We start from the raw sequence: 21,765 nt of genomic DNA on the forward strand, positions 1-21,765 counted from the left end.
TGGTTTGATAGTAGCATAGTTGGGATGGACAGTAGCTAGCACATTGGTTTGATAGCATCATAGTTGTGATGGACAGTAGCTAGCGCATTGGTTTGATAGTAGCATAGTTGGGATGGACAGTAGCTAGCGCATTGGTTTGATAGTAGCATAGTTGGGATGGACTGTAGCTAGCGCATTGGTTTGATTGTAGCATCGTTGGGATGGACAGTAGCTAGCACATTGGTTTGATAGTAGCATAGTTGGGATGGACAGTAGCTAGCACATTGGTTTGATAGTAGCATAGTTGGGATGGACAGTAGCTAGCACATTGGTTTGATAGTAGCATAGTTGGGATGGACAGTAGCTAGCACATTGGTTTGATAGTAGCATAGTTGGGATGGACAGTAGCTAGCACATTGGTTTGATAGCATCATAGTTGGGATGGACAGTAGCTAGCGCATTGGTTTGATAGTAGCATAGTTGGGATGGACAGTAGCTAGCGCATTGGTTTGATAGTAGCATAGTTGGGATGGACTGTAGCTAGCGCATTGGTTTGATAGTAGCATAGTTGGAATGGACAGTAGCTAGCGCATTGGTTTGATAGTAGCATAGTTGGGATGGACAGTAGCTAGCGCATTGGTTTGATAGTAGCATAGTTGGGATGGACAGTAGCTAGCGCATTGGTTTGATAGTAGCATAGTTGGGATGGACAGTAGCTAGCACATTGGTTTGATAGTAGCATAGTTGGGATGGACAGTAGCTAGCACATTGGTTTGATAGCATCATAGTTGGGATGGACAGTAGCTAGCGCATTGGTTTGATAGTAGCATAGTTGGGATGGACAGTAGCTAGCGCATTGGTTTGATAGTAGCATAGTTGGGATGGACTGTAGCTAGCGCATTGGTTTGATAGTAGCATAGTTGGAATGGACAGTAGCTAGCGCATTGGTTTGATAGTAGCATAGTTGGGATGGACAGTAGCTAGCGCATTGGTTTGATAGTAGCATAGTTGGGATGGACAGTAGCTAGCACATTGGTTTGATAGTAGCATAGTTGGGATGGACAGTAGCTAGCACATTGGTTTGATAGTAGCATAGTTGGGATGGACAGTAGCTAGCACATTGGTTTGATGGATGGACAGTAGCTAGCACATAGGTTTGATAGCATTGTTGGGATTGACAGTAGATAGCACATTGGTTTGATTGTAGCATAGTTGGGATGGACAGTAGCTAGCACATTGGTTTGATAGTAGCATAGTTGGGATGGACAGTAGCTAGCACATTGGTTTGATAGTAGCATAGTTGGGATGGACAGTAGCTAGCACATTGGTTTGAAAGTAGCATAGTTGGGATGGACAGTAGCTAGCACATTGGTTTGATAGTAGCATAGTTGGGATGGACAGTAGCTATTACATTGGTTTGATAGCATAGTTGGGATGGACAGTAGCTAGCACATTGGTTTGATAGCATCATAGTTGGGATGGACAGTAGCTAGTGCATTGGTTTGATAGTAGCATAGTTGGGATGGACAGTAGCTAGCGCATTGGTTTGATAGTAGCATAGTTGGGATGGACAGTAGCTATTACATTGGTTTGATAGCATAGTTGGGATGGACAGGTGCTAGCACATTGGTTTGATAGTAGCATAGTTGGGATGGACAGTAGCTAGCACATTGGTTTGATAGTAGCATAGTTGGGATGGACAGTAGTTAGCACATTGGTTTGATAGTAGCATAGTTGGGATGGACAGTAGCTAGCACATTGGTTTGATAGTAGCATAGTTGGGATGGACAGTAGCTAGCACATTGGTTTGATAGTAGCATAGTTGGGATGGACAGTAGCTAGCACATTGGTTTGATAGCATCATAGTTGGGATGGACAGTAGCTAGCGCATTGGTTTGATAGTAGCATAGTTGGGATGGACTGTAGCAAGCGCATTGGTTTGATAGTAGCAGAGTTGGAATGGACAGTAGCTAGCGCATTGGTTTGATAGTAGAATAGTTGGGATGGACAGTAGCTAGCACATTGGTTTGATAGTAGCATAGTTGGGATGGACAGTAGCTATTACATTGGTTTGATAGCATAGTTGGGATGGACAGTAGCTAGCACATTGGTTTGATAGCATCATAGTTGGGATGGACAGTAGCTAGCGCATTGGTTTGATAGTAGCATAGTTGGGATGGACAGTAGCTAGCGCATTGGTTTGATAGTAGCATAGTTGGGATGGACAGTAGCTATTACATTGGTTTGATAGTAGAATAGTTGGGATGGACAGTAGCTAGCACATTGGTTTGATAGCATCATAGTTGGGATGGACAGTAGCTAGCGCATTGGTTTGATAGTAGCATAGTTGGGATGGACAGTAGCTAGCACATTGGTTTGATAGTAGCATAGTTGGGATGGACAGTAGCTAGCACATTGGTTTGATAGTAGCATAGTTGGGATGGACAGTAGCTAGCACATTGGTTTGATAGTAGCATAGTTGGGATGGACAGTAGCTAGCACATTGGTTTGATAGTAGCATAGTTGGGATGGACAGTAGCTAGCAAGTTGGTTTGATAGTAGCATAGTTGGGATGGACAGTAGCTAGCACATTGGTTTGATAGCATCATAGTTGGGATGGACAGTAGCTAGCGCATTGGTTTGATAGTAGTATAGTTGGGATGTACAGTAGCTAGCACATAGGTTTGATAGCATTGTTGGGATGGACAGTAGATAGCACATTGGTTTGATTGTAGCATAGTTGGGATGGACAGTAGCTAGCACATTGGTTTGATAGTAGCATAGTTGGGATGGACAGTAGCTAGCACATCGGTTTGATAGCATCATAGTTGGGATGGACAGTAGCTAGCGCATTGGTTTGATAGTAGCATAGTTGGGATGGACAGTAGCTAGCGCATTGGTTTGATAGTAGCATAGTTGGGATGGACTGTAAGTAGCGCATTGGTTTGATAGTAGCATTGTTGGGATGGACAGTAGATAGCACATTGGTTTGATAGTAGCATAGTTGGAATGGACAGTAGCTAGCACATTGGTTTGATAGTAGCATAGTTGGGATGGACAGTAGCTAGCACATTGGTTTGATAGCATCATAGTTGGGATGGACAGTAGCTAGCGCATTGGTTTGATAGTAGTATAGTTGGGATGTACAGTAGCTAGCACATAGGTTTGATAGCATTGTTGGGATGGACAGTAGCTAGCACATTGGTTTGATAGTAGCATAGTTGGGATGTACAGTAGCTAGCACATTGGTTTGATAGCATAGTTGGGATGGACAGTAGCTAGCACATTGGTTTGATAGTAGCATAGTTGGGATGGACAGTAGCTAGCACATTGGTTTGATAGTAGCATAGTTGGGATGGACAGTAGCTAGCACATTGGTTTGATAGCATCATAGTTGGGATGGACAGTAGCTAGCGCATTGGTTTGATAGTAGCATAGTTGGGATGGACAGTAGCTAGCGCATTGGTTTGATAGTAGCATAGTTGGGATGGACTGTAGCAAGCGCATTGGTTTGATAGTAGCAGAGTTGGAATGGACAGTAGCTAGCGCATGGGTTTGATAGTAGAATAGTTGGGATGGACAGTAGCTAGCACATTGGTTTGATAGTAGCATAGTTGGGATGGACAGTAGCTATTACATTGGTTTGATAGCATAGTTGGGATGGACAGTAGCTAGCACATTGGTTTGATAGCATCATAGTTGGGATGGACAGTAGCTAGCGCATTGGTTTGATAGTAGCATAGTTGGGATGGACAGTAGCTAGCGCATTGGTTTGATAGTAGCATAGTTGGGATGGACAGTAGCTATTACATTGGTTTGATAGTAGAATAGTTGGGATGGACAGTAGCTAGCACATTGGTTTGATAGCATCATAGTTGGGATGGACAGTAGCTAGCGCATTGGTTTGATAGTAGCATAGTTGGGATGGACAGTAGCTAGCACATTGGTTTGATAGTAGCATAGTTGGGATGGACAGTAGCTAGCACATTGGTTTGATAGTAGCATAGTTGGGATGGACAGTAGCTAGCACATTGGTTTGATAGTAGCATAGTTGGGATGGACAGTAGCTAGCACATTGGTTTGATAGTAGCATAGTTGGGATGGACAGTAGCTAGCAAGTTGGTTTGATAGTAGCATAGTTGGGATGGACAGTAGCTAGCACATTGGTTTGATAGCATCATAGTTGGGATGGACAGTAGCTAGCGCATTGGTTTGATAGTAGTATAGTTGGGATGTACAGTAGCTAGCACATAGGTTTGATAGCATTGTTGGGATGGACAGTAGATAGCACATTGGTTTGATTGTAGCATAGTTGGGATGGACAGTAGCTAGCACATTGGTTTGATAGTAGCATAGTTGGGATGGACAGTAGCTAGCACATCGGTTTGATAGCATCATAGTTGGGATGGACAGTAGCTAGCGCATTGGTTTGATAGTAGCATAGTTGGGATGGACAGTAGCTAGCGCATTGGTTTGATAGTAGCATAGTTGGGATGGACTGTAAGTAGCGCATTGGTTTGATAGTAGCATTGTTGGGATGGACAGTAGATAGCACATTGGTTTGATAGTAGCATAGTTGGAATGGACAGTAGCTAGCACATTGGTTTGATAGTAGCATAGTTGGGATGGACAGTAGCTAGCACATTGGTTTGATAGCATCATAGTTGGGATGGACAGTAGCTAGCGCATTGGTTTGATAGTAGTATAGTTGGGATGTACAGTAGCTAGCACATAGGTTTGATAGCATTGTTGGGATGGACAGTAGCTAGCACATTGGTTTGATAGTAGCATAGTTGGGATGTACAGTAGCTAGCACATAGGTTTGATAGCATTGTTGGGATGGACAGTAGATAGCACATTGGTTTGATTGTAGCATAGTTAGGATGGACAGTAGCTAGCACATTGGTTTGATAGTAGCATAGTTGGAATGGACAGTAGCTAGCACATTGGTTTGATAGTAGCATAGTTGGGATGGACAGTAGCTAGCACATTGGTTTGATAGCATCATAGTTGGGATGGACAGTAGCTAGCGCATTGGTTTGATAGTAGCATAGTTGGGATGGACAGTAGCTAGCGCATTGGTTTGATAGTAGCATAGTTGGGATGGACTGTAGCTAGCGCATTGGTTTGATAGTAGCATAGTTGGAATGGACAGTAGCTAGCGCATTGGTTTGATAGTAGCATAGTTGGGATGGACAGTAGCTAGCACATTGGTTTGATAGTAGCATAGTTGGGATGGACAGTAGCTAGCACATTGGTTTGATAGTAGCATAGTTGGGATGTACAGTAGCTAGCACATAGGTTTGATAGCATTGTTGGGATGGACAGTAGATAGCACATTGAATGATTGTAGCATAGTTGGGATGGACAGTAGCTAGCACATTGGTTTTATAGTTGCATAGTTGGGATGGACAGTAGCTAGCACATTGGTTTGATAGCATCATAGTTGGGATGGACAGTAGCTAGCGCATTGGTTTGATAGTAGCATAGTTGGGATGGACAGTAGCTAGCGCATTGGTTTGATAGTAGCATAGTTGGGATGGACAGTAGCTAGCACATTGGTTTGATAGTAGCATAGTTGGGATGGACAGTAGCTAGCACATTGGTTTGATGGATGGACAGTAGCTAGCACATAGGTTTGATAGCATTGTTGGGATGGACAGTAGATAGCACATTGGTTTGATTGTAGCATAGTTGGGATGGACAGTAGCTAGCACATTGGTTTTATAGTAGCATAGTTGGGATGGACAGTAGCTAGCACATTGGTTTGATAGCATCATAGTTGGGATGGACAGTAGCTAGCGCATTGGTTTGATAGTAGCATAGTTGGGATGGACAGTAGCTAGCGCATTGGTTTGATAGTAGCATAGTTGGGATGGACAGTAGCTAGCACATTGGTTTGATAGTAGCATAGTTGGGATGGACAGTAGCTAGCACATTGGTTTGATAGTAGCATAGTTGGGATGTACAGTAGCTAGCACATAGGCTTGATAGCATTGTTGGGATGGACAGTAGATAGCACATTGGTTTGATTGTAGCATAGTTAGGATGGACAGTAGCTAGCACATTGGTTTGATAGTAGCATAGTTGGAATGGACAGTAGCTAGCACATTGGTTTGATAGTAGCATAGTTGGGATGGACAGTAGCTAGCACATTGGTTTGATAGCATCATAGTTGGGATGGACAGTAGCTAGCGCATTGGTTTGATAGTAGCATAGTTGGGATGGACAGTAGCTAGCGCATTGGTTTGATAGTAGCATAGTTGGGATGGACTGTAGCTAGCGCATTGGTTTGATAGTAGCATAGTTGGAATGGACAGTAGCTAGCGCATTGGTTTGATAGTAGCATAGTTGGGATGGACAGTAGCTAGCACATTGGTTTGATAGTAGCATAGTTGGGATGGACAGTAGCTAGCACATTGGTTTGATAGTAGCATAGTTGGGATGTACAGTAGCTAGCACATAGGTTTGATAGCATTGTTGGGATGGACAGTAGATAGCACATTGGTTTGATTGTAGCATAGTTGGGATGGACAGTAGCTAGCACATTGGTTTTATAGTAGCATAGTTGGGATGGACAGTAGCTAGCACATTGGTTTGATAGCATCATAGTTGGGATGGACAGTAGCTAGCACATTGGTTTGATAGTAGCATAGTTGGGATGGACAGTAGCTAGCGCATTGGTTTGATAGTAGCATAGTTGGGATGGACAGTAGCTAGCACATTGGTTTGATAGTAGCATAGTTGGGATGGACAGTAGCTAGCACATTGGTTTGATAGTAGCATAGTTGGGATGGACAGTAGCTAGCAAGTTGGTTTGATAGTAGTATAGTTGGGATGGACAGTAGCTAGCACATCGGTTTGATAGCATCATAGTTGGGATGGACAGTAGCTAGCGCATTGGTTTGATAGTAGTATAGTTGGGATGTACAGTAGCTAGCACATAGGTTTGATAGCATTGTTGGGATGGACAGTAGATAGCACATTGGTTTGATTGTAGCATAGTTGGGATGGACAGTAGCTAGCACATTGGTTTTATAGTAGCATAGTTGGGATGGACAGTAGCTAGCACATTGGTTTGATAGCATCATAGTTGGGATGGACAGTAGCTAGCGCATTGGTTTGATAGTAGCATAGTTGGGATGGACAGTAGCTAGCAAGTTGGTTTGATAGTAGTATAGTTGGGATGGACAGTAGCTAGCACATCGGTTTGATAGCATCATAGTTGGGATGGACAGTAGCTAGCGCATTGGTTTGATAGTAGTATAGTTGGGATGTACAGTAGCTAGCACATAGGTTTGATAGCATTGTTGGGATGGACAGTAGATAGCACATTGGTTTGATTGTAGCATAGTTGGGATGGACAGTAGCTAGCACATTGGTTTTATAGTAGCATAGTTGGGATGGACAGTAGCTAGCACATTGGTTTGATAGCATCATAGTTGGGATGGACAGTAGCTAGCGCATTGGTTTGATAGTAGCATAGTTGGGATGGACAGTAGCTAGCGCATTGGTTTGATAGTAGCATAGTTGGGATGGACAGTAGCTAGCACATTGGTTTGATAGTAGCATAGTTGGGATGGACAGTAGCTAGCACATTGGTTTGATAGTAGCATAGTTGGGATGGACAGTAGCTAGCAAGTTGGTTTGATAGTAGTATAGTTGGGATGGACAGTAGCTAGCACATTGGTTTGATAGCATCATAGTTGGGATGGACAGTAGCTAGCGCATTGGTTTGATAGTAGTATAGTTGGGATGTACAGTAGCTAGCACATAGGTTTGATAGCATTGTTGGGATGGACAGTAGATAGCACATTGGTTTGATTGTAGCATAGTTGGGATGGACAGTAGCTAGCACATTGGTTTGATAGTAGCATAGATGGGATGGACAGTAGCTAGCACATTGGTTTGATAGCATCATAGTTGGGATGGACAGTAGCTAGCGCATTGGTTTGATAGTAGCATAGTTGGGATGGACTGTAAGTAGCGCATTGGTTTGATAGTAGCATTGTTGGGATGGACAGTAGATAGCACATTGGTTTGATAGTAGCATAGTTGGAATGGACAGTAGCTAGCACATTGGTTTGATAGTAGCATAGTTGGGATGGACAGTAGCTAGCACATTGGTTTGATAGCATCATAGTTGGGATGGACAGTAGCTAGCGCATTGGTTTGATAGTAGTATAGTTGGGATGTACAGTAGCTAGCACATAGGTTTGATAGCATTGTTGGGATGGACAGTAGCTAGCACATTGGTTTGATAGTAGCATAGTTGGGATGTACAGTAGCTAGCACATAGGTTTGATAGCATTGTTGGGATGGACAGTAGATAGCACATTGGTTTGATTGTAGCATAGTTAGGATGGACAGTAGCTAGCACATTGGTTTGATAGTAGCATAGTTGGAATGGACAGTAGCTAGCACATTGGTTTGATAGTAGCATAGTTGGGATGGACAGTAGCTAGCACATTGGTTTGATAGCATCATAGTTGGGATGGACAGTAGCTAGCGCATTGGTTTGATAGTAGCATAGTTGGGATGGACAGTAGCTAGCGCATTGGTTTGATAGTAGCATAGTTGGGATGGACTGTAGCTAGCGCATTGGTTTGATAGTAGCATAGTTGGAATGGACAGTAGCTAGCGCATTGGTTTGATAGTAGCATAGTTGGGATGGACAGTAGCTAGCACATTGGTTTGATAGTAGCATAGTTGGGATGGACAGTAGCTAGCACATTGGTTTGATAGTAGCATAGTTGGGATGTACAGTAGCTAGCACATAGGTTTGATAGCATTGTTGGGATGGACAGTAGATAGCACATTGGTTTGATTGTAGCATAGTTGGGATGGACAGTAGCTAGCACATTGGTTTTATAGTAGCATAGTTGGGATGGACAGTAGCTAGCACATTGGTTTGATAGCATCATAGTTGGGATGGACAGTAGCTAGCGCATTGGTTTGATAGTAGCATAGTTGGGATGGACAGTAGCTAGCGCATTGGTTTGATAGTAGCATAGTTGGGATGGACAGTAGCTAGCACATTGGTTTGATAGTAGCATAGTTGGGATGGACAGTAGCTAGCACATTGGTTTGATGGATGGACAGTAGCTAGCACATAGGTTTGATAGCATTGTTGGGATGGACAGTAGATAGCACATTGGTTTGATTGTAGCATAGTTGGGATGGACAGTAGCTAGCACATTGGTTTTATAGTAGCATAGTTGGGATGGACAGTAGCTAGCACATTGGTTTGATTGTAGCATAGTTGGGATGGACAGTAGCTAGCACATTGGTTTGATAGTAGCATAGATGGGATGGACAGTAGCTAGCACATTGGTTTGATAGCATCATAGTTGGGATGGACAGTAGCTAGCGCATTGGTTTGATAGTAGCATAGTTGGGATGGACTGTAAGTAGCGCATTGGTTTGATAGTAGCATTGTTGGGATGGACAGTAGATAGCACATTGGTTTGATAGTAGCATAGTTGGAATGGACAGTAGCTAGCACATTGGTTTGATAGTAGCATAGTTGGGATGGACAGTAGCTAGCACATTGGTTTGATAGCATCATAGTTGGGATGGACAGTAGCTAGCGCATTGGTTTGATAGTAGTATAGTTGGGATGTACAGTAGCTAGCACATAGGTTTGATAGCATTGTTGGGATGGACAGTAGCTAGCACATTGGTTTGATAGTAGCATAGTTGGGATGTACAGTAGCTAGCACATAGGTTTGATAGCATTGTTGGGATGGACAGTAGATAGCACATTGGTTTGATTGTAGCATAGTTAGGATGGACAGTAGCTAGCACATTGGTTTGATAGTAGCATAGTTGGAATGGACAGTAGCTAGCACATTGGTTTGATAGTAGCATAGTTGGGATGGACAGTAGCTAGCACATTGGTTTGATAGCATCATAGTTGGGATGGACAGTAGCTAGCGCATTGGTTTGATAGTAGCATAGTTGGGATGGACAGTAGCTAGCGCATTGGTTTGATAGTAGCATAGTTGGGATGGACTGTAGCTAGCGCATTGGTTTGATAGTAGCATAGTTGGAATGGACAGTAGCTAGCGCATTGGTTTGATAGTAGCATAGTTGGGATGGACAGTAGCTAGCACATTGGTTTGATAGTAGCATAGTTGGGATGGACAGTAGCTAGCACATTGGTTTGATAGTAGCATAGTTGGGATGTACAGTAGCTAGCACATAGGTTTGATAGCATTGTTGGGATGGACAGTAGATAGCACATTGGTTTGATTGTAGCATAGTTGGGATGGACAGTAGCTAGCACATTGGTTTTATAGTAGCATAGTTGGGATGGACAGTAGCTAGCACATTGGTTTGATAGCATCATAGTTGGGATGGACAGTAGCTAGCGCATTGGTTTGATAGTAGCATAGTTGGGATGGACAGTAGCTAGCGCATTGGTTTGATAGTAGCATAGTTGGGATGGACAGTAGCTAGCACATTGGTTTGATAGTAGCATAGTTGGGATGGACAGTAGCTAGCACATTGGTTTGATGGATGGACAGTAGCTAGCACATAGGTTTGATAGCATTGTTGGGATGGACAGTAGATAGCACATTGGTTTGATTGTAGCATAGTTGGGATGGACAGTAGCTAGCACATTGGTTTTATAGTAGCATAGTTGGGATGGACAGTAGCTAGCACATTGGTTTGATAGCATCATAGTTGGGATGGACAGTAGCTAGCACATTGGTTTGATAGTAGCATAGTTGGGATGGACAGTAGCTAGCGCATTGGTTTGATAGTAGCATAGTTGGGATGGACAGTAGCTAGCACATTGGTTTGATAGTAGCATAGTTGGGATGGACAGTAGCTAGCACATTGGTTTGATAGTAGCATAGTTGGGATGTACAGTAGCTAGCACATAGGCTTGATAGCATTGTTGGGATGGACAGTAGATAGCACATTGGTTTGATTGTAGCATAGTTAGGATGGACAGTAGCTAGCACATTGGTTTGATAGTAGCATAGTTGGAATGGACAGTAGCTAGCACATTGGTTTGATAGTAGCATAGTTGGGATGGACAGTAGCTAGCACATTGGTTTGATAGCATCATAGTTGGGATGGACAGTAGCTAGCGCATTGGTTTGATAGTAGCATAGTTGGGATGGACAGTAGCTAGCGCATTGGTTTGATAGTAGCATAGTTGGGATGGACTGTAGCTAGCGCATTGGTTTGATAGTAGCATAGTTGGAATGGACAGTAGCTAGCGCATTGGTTTGATAGTAGAATAGTTGGGATGGACAGTAGCTAGCACATTGGTTTGATAGTAGCATAGTTGGGATGGACAGTAGCTAGCACATTGGTTTGATAGTAGCATAGTTGGGATGTACAGTAGCTAGCACATAGGTTTGATAGCATTGTTGGGATGGACAGTAGATAGCACATTGGTTTGATTGTAGCATAGTTGGGATGGACAGTAGCTAGCACATTGGTTTTATAGTAGCATAGTTGGGATGGACAGTAGCTAGCACATTGGTTTGATAGCATCATAGTTGGGATGGACAGTAGCTAGCGCATTGGTTTGATAGTAGCATAGTTGGGATGGACAGTAGCTAGCGCATTGGTTTGATAGTAGCATAGTTGGGATGGACAGTAGCTAGCACATTGGTTTGATAGTAGCATAGTTGGGATGGACAGTAGCTAGCACATTGGTTTGATGGATGGACAGTAGCTAGCACATAGGTTTGATAGCATTGTTGGGATGGACAGTAGATAGCACATTGGTTTGATTGTAGCATAGTTGGGATGGACAGTAGCTAGCACATTGGTTTTATAGTAGCATAGTTGGGATGGACAGTAGCTAGCACATTGGTTTGATAGCATCATAGTTGGGATGGACAGTAGCTAGCGCATTGGTTTGATAGTAGCATAGTTGGGATGGACAGTAGCTAGCGCATTGGTTTGATAGTAGCATAGTTGGGATGGACAGTAGCTAGCACATTGGTTTGATAGTAGCATAGTTGGGATGGACAGTAGCTAGCACATTGGTTTGATGGATGGACAGTAGCTAGCACATAGGTTTGATAGCATTGTTGGGATGGACAGTAGATAGCACATTGGTTTGATTGTAGCATAGTTGGGATGGACAGTAGCTAGCACATTGGTTTTATAGTAGCATAGTTGGGATGGACAGTAGCTAGCACATTGGTTTGATAGCATCATAGTTGGGATGGACAGTAGCTAGCGCATTGGTTTGATAGTAGCATAGTTGGGATGGACAGTAGCTAGCGCATTGGTTTGATAGTAGCATAGTTGGGATGGACAGTAGCTAGCGCATTGGTTTGATAGTAGCATAGTTGGGATGGACAGTAGCTAGCACATTGGTTTGATAGTAGCATAGTTGGGATGGACAGTAGCTAGCACATTGGTTTGATAGTAGCATAGTTGGGATGTACAGTAGCTAGCACATAGGCTTGATAGCATTGTTGGGATGGACAGTAGATAGCACATTGGTTTGATTGTAGCATAGTTAGGATGGACAGTAGCTAGCACATTGGTTTGATAGTAGCATAGTTGGAATGGACAGTAGCTAGCACATTGGTTTGATAGTAGCATAGTTGGGATGGACAGTAGCTAGCACATTGGTTTGATAGCATCATAGTTGGGATGGACAGTAGCTAGCGCATTGGTTTGATAGTAGCATAGTTGGGATGGACTGTAGCTAGCGCATTGGTTTGATAGTAGCATAGTTGGAATGGACAGTAGCTAGCGCATTGGTTTGATAGTAGCATAGTTGGGATGGACAGTAGCTAGCACATTGGTTTGATAGTAGCATAGTTGGGATGGACAGTAGCTAGCACATTGGTTTGATAGTAGCATAGTTGGGATGTACAGTAGCTAGCACATAGGTTTGATAGCATTGTTGGGATGGACAGTAGATAGCACATTGGTTTGATTGTAGCATAGTTGGGATGGACAGTAGCTAGCACATTGGTTTTATAGTAGCATAGTTGGGATGGACAGTAGCTAGCACATTGGTTTGATAGCATCATAGTTGGGATGGACAGTAGCTAGCACATTGGTTTGATAGTAGCATAGTTGGGATGGACAGTAGCTAGCGCATTGGTTTGATAGTAGCATAGTTGGGATGGACAGTAGCTAGCACATTGGTTTGATAGTAGCATAGTTGGGATGGACAGTAGCTAGCACATTGGTTTGATAGTAGCATAGTTGGGATGGACAGTAGCTAGCAAGTTGGTTTGATAGTAGTATAGTTGGGATGGACAGTAGCTAGCACATTGGTTTGATAGCATCATAGTTGGGATGGACAGTAGCTAGCGCATTGGTTTGATAGTAGTATAGTTGGGATGTACAGAAGCTAGCACATAGGTTTGATAGCATTGTTGGGATGGACAGTAGATAGCACATTGGTTTGATTGTAGCATAGTTGGGATGGACAGTAGCTAGCACATTGGTTTTATAGTAGCATAGTTGGGATGGACAGTAGCTAGCACATTGGTTTGATAGCATCATAGTTGGGATGGACAGTAGCTAGCGCATTGGTTTGATAGTAGCATAGTTGGGATGGACAGTAGCTAGCGCATTGGTTTGATAGTAGCATAGTTGGGATGGACAGTAGCTAGCACATTGGTTTGATAGTAGCATAGTTGGGATGGACAGTAGCTAGCACATTGGTTTGATAGTAGCATAGTTGGGATGGACAGTAGCTAGCAAGTTGGTTTGATAGTAGTATAGTTGGGATGGACAGTAGCTAGCACATTGGTTTGATAGCATCATAGTTGGGATGGACAGTAGCTAGCGCATTGGTTTGATAGTAGTATAGTTGGGATGTACAGTAGCTAGCACATAGGTTTGATAGCATTGTTGGGATGGACAGTAGATAGCACATTGGTTTGATTGTAGCATAGTTGGGATGGACAGTAGCTAGCACATTGGTTTGATAGTAGCATAGTTGGGATGGACAGTAGCTAGCACATTGGTTTGATAGCATCATAGTTGGGATGGACAGTAGCTAGCGCATTGGTTTGATAGTAGCATAGTTGGGATGGACAGTAGCTAGCGCATTGGTTTGATAGTAGCATAGTTGGGATGGACTGTAGCTAGCGCATTGGTTTGATTGTAGCATCGTTGGGATGGACAGTAGCTAGCACATTGGTTTGATAGTAGCATAGTTGGGATGGACAGTAGCTAGCACATTGGTTTGATAGTAGCATAGTTGGGATGGACAGTAGCTAGCACATTGGTTTGATAGTAGCATAGTTGGGATGGACAGTAGCTAGCACATTGGTTTGATAGTAGCATAGTTGGGATGGACAGTAGCTAGCACATTGGTTTGATAGCATCATAGTTGGGATGGACAGTAGCTAGCGCATTGGTTTGATAGTAGCATAGTTGGGATGGACAGTAGCTAGCGCATTGGTTTGATAGTAGCATAGTTGGAATGGACAGTAGCTAGCGCATTGGTTTGATAGTAGCATAGTTGGGATGGACAGTAGCTAGCGCATTGGTTTGATAGTAGCATAGTTGGGATGGACAGTAGCTAGCACATTGGTTTGATAGTAGCATAGTTGGGATGGACAGTAGCTAGCACATTGGTTTGATAGTAGCATAGTTGGGATGGACAGTAGCTAGCACATTGGTTTGATAGTAGCATAGTTGGGATGGACAGTAGCTAGCGCATTGGTTTGATAGTAGTATAGTTGGGATGTACAGTAGCTAGCACATAGGTTTGATAGCATTGTTGGGATAGACAGTAGATAGCACATTGGTTTGATTGTAGCATAGTTGGGATGGACAGTAGCTAGCACATTGGTTTGATAGTAGCATAGTTGGGATGGACAGTAGCTAGCACATTGGTTTGATAGCATCATAGTTGTGATGGACAGTAGCTAGCGCATTGGTTTGATAGTAGCATAGTTGGGATGGACAGTAGCTAGCGCATTGGTTTGATAGTAGCATAGTTGGGATGGACTGTAGCTAGCGCATTGGTTTGATTGTAGCATCGTTGGGATGGACAGTAGCTAGCACATTGGTTTGATAGTAGCATAGTTGGGATGGACAGTAGCTAGCACATTGGTTTGATAGTAGCATAGTTGGGATGGACAGTAGCTAGCACATTGGTTTGATAGTAGCATAGTTGGGATGGACAGTAGCTAGCACATTGGTTTGATAGTAGCATAGTTGGGATGGACAGTAGCTAGCACATTGGTTTGATAGCATCATAGTTGGGATGGACAGTAGCTAGCGCATTGGTTTGATAGTAGCATAGTTGGGATGGACAGTAGCTAGCGCATTGGTTTGATAGTAGCATAGTTGGGATGGACTGTAGCTAGCGCATTGGTTTGATAGTAGCATAGTTGGAATGGACAGTAGCTAGCGCATTGGTTTGATAGTAGCATAGTTGGGATGGACAGTAGCTAGCGCATTGGTTTGATAGTAGCATAGTTGGGATGGACAGTAGCTAGCACATTGGTTTGATAGTAGCATAGTTGGGATGGACAGTAGCTAGCACATTGGTTTGATAGTAGCATAGTTGGGATGGACAGTAGCTAGCACATTGGTTTGATAGCATCATAGTTGGGATGGACAGTAGCTAGCGCATTGGTTTGATAGTAGCATAGTTGGGATGGACAGTAGCTAGCGCATTGGTTTGATAGTAGCATAGTTGGGATGGACTGTAGCTAGCGCATTGGTTTGATAGTAGCATAGTTGGAATGGACAGTAGCTAGCGCATTGGTTTGATAGTAGCATAGTTGGGATGGACAGTAGCTAGCGCATTGGTTTGATAGTAGCATAGTTGGGATGGACAGTAGCTAGCACATTGGTTTGATAGTAGCATAGTTGGGATGGACAGTAGCTAGCACATTGGTTTGATAGTAGCATAGTTGGGATGGACTGTAGCTAGCGCATTGGTTTGATTGTAGCATAGTTGGGATGGACAGTAGCTAGCACATTGGTTTGATAGTAGCATAGTTGGGATGGACAGTAGCTAGCACATTGGTTTGATGGATGGACAGTAGCTAGCACATAGGTTTGATAGCATTGTTGGGATGGACAGTAGATAGCACATTGGTTTGATTGTAGCATAGTTGGGATGGACAGTAGCTAGCACATTGGTTTTATAGTAGCATAGTTGGGATGGACAGTAGCTAGCACATTGGTTTGATAGCATCATAGTTGGGATGGACAGTAGCTAGCGCATTGGTTTGATAGTAGCATAGTTGGGATGGACAGTAGCTAGCGCATTGGTTTGATAGTAGCATAGTTGGGATGGACAGTAGCTAGCGCATTGGTTTGATAGTAGCATAGTTGGGATGGACAGTAGCTAGCACATTGGTTTGATAGTAGCATAGTTGGGATGGACAGTAGCTAGCACATTGGTTTGATAGTAGCATAGTTGGGATGTACAGTAGCTAGCACATAGGCTTGATAGCATTGTTGGGATGGACAGTAGATAGCACATTGGTTTGATTGTAGCATAGTTAGGATGGACAGTAGCTAGCACATTGGTTTGATAGTAGCATAGTTGGAATGGACAGTAGCTAGCACATTGGTTTGATAGTAGCATAGTTGGGATGGACAGTAGCTAGCACATTGGTTTGATAGCATCATAGTTGGGATGGACAGTAGCTAGCGCATTGGTTTGATAGTAGCATAGTTGGGATGGACAGTAGCTAGCGCATTGGTTTGATAGTAGCATAGTTGGGATGGACTGTAGCTAGCGCATTGGTTTGATAGTAGCATAGTTGGAATGGACAGTAGCTAGCGCATTGGTTTGATAGTAGCATAGTTGGGATGGACAGTAGCTAGCACATTGGTTTGATAGTAGCATAGTTGGGATGGACAGTAGCTAGCACATTGGTTTGATAGTAGCATAGTTGGGATGTACAGTAGCTAGCACATAGGTTTGATAGCATTGTTGGGATGGACAGTAGATAGCACATTGGTTTGATTGTAGCATAGTTGGGATGGACAGTAGCTAGCACATTGGTTTTATAGTAGCATAGTTGGGATGGACAGTAGCTAGCACATTGGTTTGATAGCATTATAGTTGGGATGGACAGTAGCTAGCACATTGGTTTGATAGTAGCATAGTTGGGATGGACAGTAGCTAGCGCATTGGTTTGATAGTAGCATAGTTGGGATGGACAGTAGCTAGCACATTGGTTTGATAGTAGCATAGTTGGGATGGACAGTAGCTAGCACATTGGTTTGATAGTAGCATAGTTGGGATGGACAGTAGCTAGCAAGTTGGTTTGATAGTAGTATAGTTGGGATGGACAGTAGCTAGCACATTGGTTTGATAGCATCATAGTTGGGATGGACAGTAGCTAGCGCATTGGTTTGATAGTAGTATAGTTGGGATGTACAGAAGCTAGCACATAGGTTTGATAGCATTGTTGGGATGGACAGTAGATAGCACATTGGTTTGATTGTAGCATAGTTGGGATGGACAGTAGCTAGCACATTGGTTTTATAGTAGCATAGTTGGGATGGACAGTAGCTAGCACATTGGTTTGATAGCATCATAGTTGGGATGGACAGTAGCTAGCGCATTGGTTTGATAGTAGCATAGTTGGGATGGACAGTAGCTAGCGCATTGGTTTGATAGTAGCATAGTTGGGATGGACAGTAGCTAGCACATTGGTTTGATAGTAGCATAGTTGGGATGGACAGTAGCTAGCACATTGGTTTGATAGTAGCATAGTTGGGATGGACAGTAGCTAGCAAGTTGGTTTGATAGTAGTATAGTTGGGATGGACAGTAGCTAGCACATTGGTTTGATAGCATCATAGTTGGGATGGACAGTAGCTAGCGCATTGGTTTGATAGTAGTATAGTTGGGATGTACAGTAGCTAGCACATAGGTTTGATAGCATTGTTGGGATGGACAGTAGATAGCACATTGGTTTGATTGTAGCATAGTTGGGATGGACAGTAGCTAGCACATTGGTTTGATAGTAGCATAGTTGGGATGGACAGTAGCTAGCACATTGGTTTGATAGCATCATAGTTGGGATGGACAGTAGCTAGCGCATTGGTTTGATAGTAGCATAGTTGGGATGGACAGTAGCTAGCGCATTGGTTTGATAGTAGCATAGTTGGGATGGACTGTAGCTAGCGCATTGGTTTGATTGTAGCATCGTTGGGATGGACAGTAGCTAGCACATTGGTTTGATAGTAGCATAGTTGGGATGGACAGTAGCTAGCACATTGGTTTGATAGTAGCATAGTTGGGATGGACAGTAGCTAGCACATTGGTTTGATAGTAGCATAGTTGGGATGGACAGTAGCTAGCACATTGGTTTGATAGTAGCATAGTTGGGATGGACAGTAGCTAGCACATTGGTTTGATAGCATCATAGTTGGGATGGACAGTAGCTAGCGCATTGGTTTGATAGTAGCATAGTTGGGATGGACAGTAGCTAGCGCATTGGTTTGATAGTAGCATAGTTGGAATGGACAGTAGCTAGCGCATTGGTTTGATAGTAGCATAGTTGGGATGGACAGTAGCTAGCGCATTGGTTTGATAGTAGCATAGTTGGGATGGACAGTAGCTAGCACATTGGTTTGATAGTAGCATAGTTGGGATGGACAGTAGCTAGCACATTGGTTTGATAGTAGCATAGTTGGGATGGACAGTAGCTAGCACATTGGTTTGATAGTAGCATAGTTGGGATGGACAGTAGCTAGCGCATTGGTTTGATAGTAGTATAGTTGGGATGTACAGTAGCTAGCACATAGGTTTGATAGCATTGTTGGGATAGACAGTAGATAGCACATTGGTTTGATTGTAGCATAGTTGGGATGGACAGTAGCTAGCACATTGGTTTGATAGTAGCATAGTTGGGATGGACAGTAGCTAGCACATTGGTTTGATAGCATCATAGTTGTGATGGACAGTAGCTAGCGCATTGGTTTGATAGTAGCATAGTTGGGATGGACAGTAGCTAGCGCATTGGTTTGATAGTAGCATAGTTGGGATGGACTGTAGCTAGCGCATTGGTTTGATTGTAGCATCGTTGGGATGGACAGTAGCTAGCACATTGGTTTGATAGTAGCATAGTTGGGATGGACAGTAGCTAGCACATTGGTTTGATAGTAGCATAGTTGGGATGGACAGTAGCTAGCACATTGGTTTGATAGTAGCATAGTTGGGATGGACAGTAGCTAGCACATTGGTTTGATAGTAGCATAGTTGGGATGGACAGTAGCTAGCACATTGGTTTGATAGCATCATAGTTGGGATGGACAGTAGCTAGCGCATTGGTTTGATAGTAGCATAGTTGGGATGGACAGTAGCTAGCGCATTGGTTTGATAGTAGCATAGTTGGGATGGACTGTAGCTAGCGCATTGGTTTGATAGTAGCATAGTTGGAATGGACAGTAGCTAGCGCATTGTTTTGATAGTAGCATAGTTGGGATGGACAGTAGCTAGCGCATTGGTTTGATAGTAGCATAGTTGGGATGGACAGTAGCTAGCACATTGGTTTGATAGTAGCATAGTTGGGATGGACAGTAGCTAGCACATTGGTTTGATAGTAGCATAGTTGGGATGGACAGTAGCTAGCACATTGGTTTGATAGCATCATAGTTGGGATGGACAGTAGCTAGCGCATTGGTTTGATAGTAGCATAGTTGGGATGGACAGTAGCTAGCGCATTGGTTTGATAGTAGCATAGTTGGGATGGACTGTAGCTAGCGCATTGGTTTGATAGTAGCATAGTTGGAATGGACAGTAGCTAGCGCATTGGTTTGATAGTAGCATAGTTGGGATGGACAGTAGCTAGCGCATTGGTTTGATAGTAGCATAGTTGGGATGGACAGTAGCTAGCACATTGGTTTGATAGTAGCATAGTTGGGATGGACAGTAGCTAGCACATTGGTTTGATAGTAGCATAGTTGGGATGGACAGTAGCTAGCACATTGGTTTGATGGATGGACAGTAGCTAGCACATAGGTTTGATAGCATTGTTGGGATTGACAGTAGATAGCACATTGGTTTGATTGTAGCATAGTTGGGATGGACAGTAGCTAGCACATTGGTTTGATAGTAGCATAGTTGGGATGGACAGTAGCTAGCACATTGGTTTGATAGTAGCATAGTTGGGATGGACAGTAGCTAGCACATTGGTTTGATAGTAGCATAGTTGGGATGGACAGTAGCTAGCAAGTTGGTTTGATAGTAGCATAGTTGGGATGGACAGTAGCTAGCACATTGGTTTGATAGCATCATTGTTGGGATGGACAGTAGCTAGCACATTGGTTTGATGGATGGACAGTAGCTAGCACATAGGTTTGATAGCATTGTTGGGATTGACAGTAGATAGCACATTGGTTTGATTGTAGCATAGTTGGGATGGACAGTAGCTAGCACATTGGTTTGATAGTAGCATAGTTGGGATGGACAGTAGCTAGCACATTGGTTTGATAGTAGCATAGTTGGGATGGACAGTAGCTAGCACATTGGTTTGATAGTAGCATAGTTGGGATGGACAGTAGCTAGCAAGTTGGTTTGATAGTAGCATAGTTGGGATGGACAGTAGCTAGCACATTGGTTTGATAGCATCATTGTTGGGATGGACAGTAGCTAGCGCATTGGTTTGATAGTAGTATAGTTGGGATGTACAGTAGCTAGCACATAGGTTTGATAGCATTGTTGGGATGGACAGTAGATAGCACATTGGTTTGAAAGTAGCATAGTTGGGATGGACAGTAGCTAGCACATTGGTTTGATAGTAGCATAGTTGGGATGGACAGTAGCTATTACATTGGTTTGATAGCATAGTTGGGATGGACAGTAGCTAGCACATTGGTTTGATAGCATCATAGTTGGGATGGACAGTAGCTAGCGCATTGGTTTGATAGTAGCATAGTTGGGATGGACAGTAGCTAGCGCATTGGTTTGATAGTAGCATAGTTGGGATGGACAGTAGCTATTACATTGGTTTGATAGCATAGTTGGGATGGACAGTAGCTAGCACATTGGTTTGATAGTAGCATAGTTGGGATGGACAGTAGCTAGCACATTGGTTTGATAGTAGCATAGTTGGGATGGACAGTAGTTAGCACATTGGTTTGATAGTAGCATAGTTGGGATGGACAGTAGCTAGCACATTGGTTTGATAGTAGCATAGTTGGGATGGACAGTAGCTAGCACATTGGTTTGATAGTAGCATAGTTGGGATGGACAGTAGCTAGCACATTGGTTTGATAGCATCATAGTTGGGATGGACAGTAGCTAGCGCATTGGTTTGATAGTAGCATAGTTGGGATGGACAGTAGCTAGCGCATTGGTTTGATAGTAGCATAGTTGGGATGGACTGTAGCAAGCGCATTGGTTTGATAGTAGCATAGTTGGAATGGACAGTAGCTAGCGCATTGGTTTGATAGTAGAATAGTTGGGATGGACAGTAGCTAGCACATTGGTTTGATAGTAGCATAGTTGGGATGGACAGTAGCTATTACATTGGTTTGATAGCATAGTTGGGATGGACAGTAGCTAGCACATTGGTTTGATAGCATCATAGTTGGGATGGACAGTAGCTAGCGCATTGGTTTGATAGTAGCATAGTTGGGATGGACAGTAGCTAGCGCATTGGTTTGATAGTAGCATAGTTGGGATGGACAGTAGCTAGCACATTGGTTTGATAGCATCATTGTTGGGATGGACAGTAGCTAGCACATTGGTTTGATGGATGGACAGTAGCTAGCACATAGGTTTGATAGCATTGTTGGGATTGACAGTAGATAGCACATTGGTTTGATTGTAGCATAGTTGGGATGGACAGTAGCTAGC

This window comes from Borostomias antarcticus (genome assembly GCF_949987555.1).
Source record: "Borostomias antarcticus genome assembly, contig: scaffold_70, whole genome shotgun sequence".
Taxonomy (NCBI): domain Eukaryota; kingdom Metazoa; phylum Chordata; class Actinopteri; order Stomiiformes; family Stomiidae; genus Borostomias; species Borostomias antarcticus.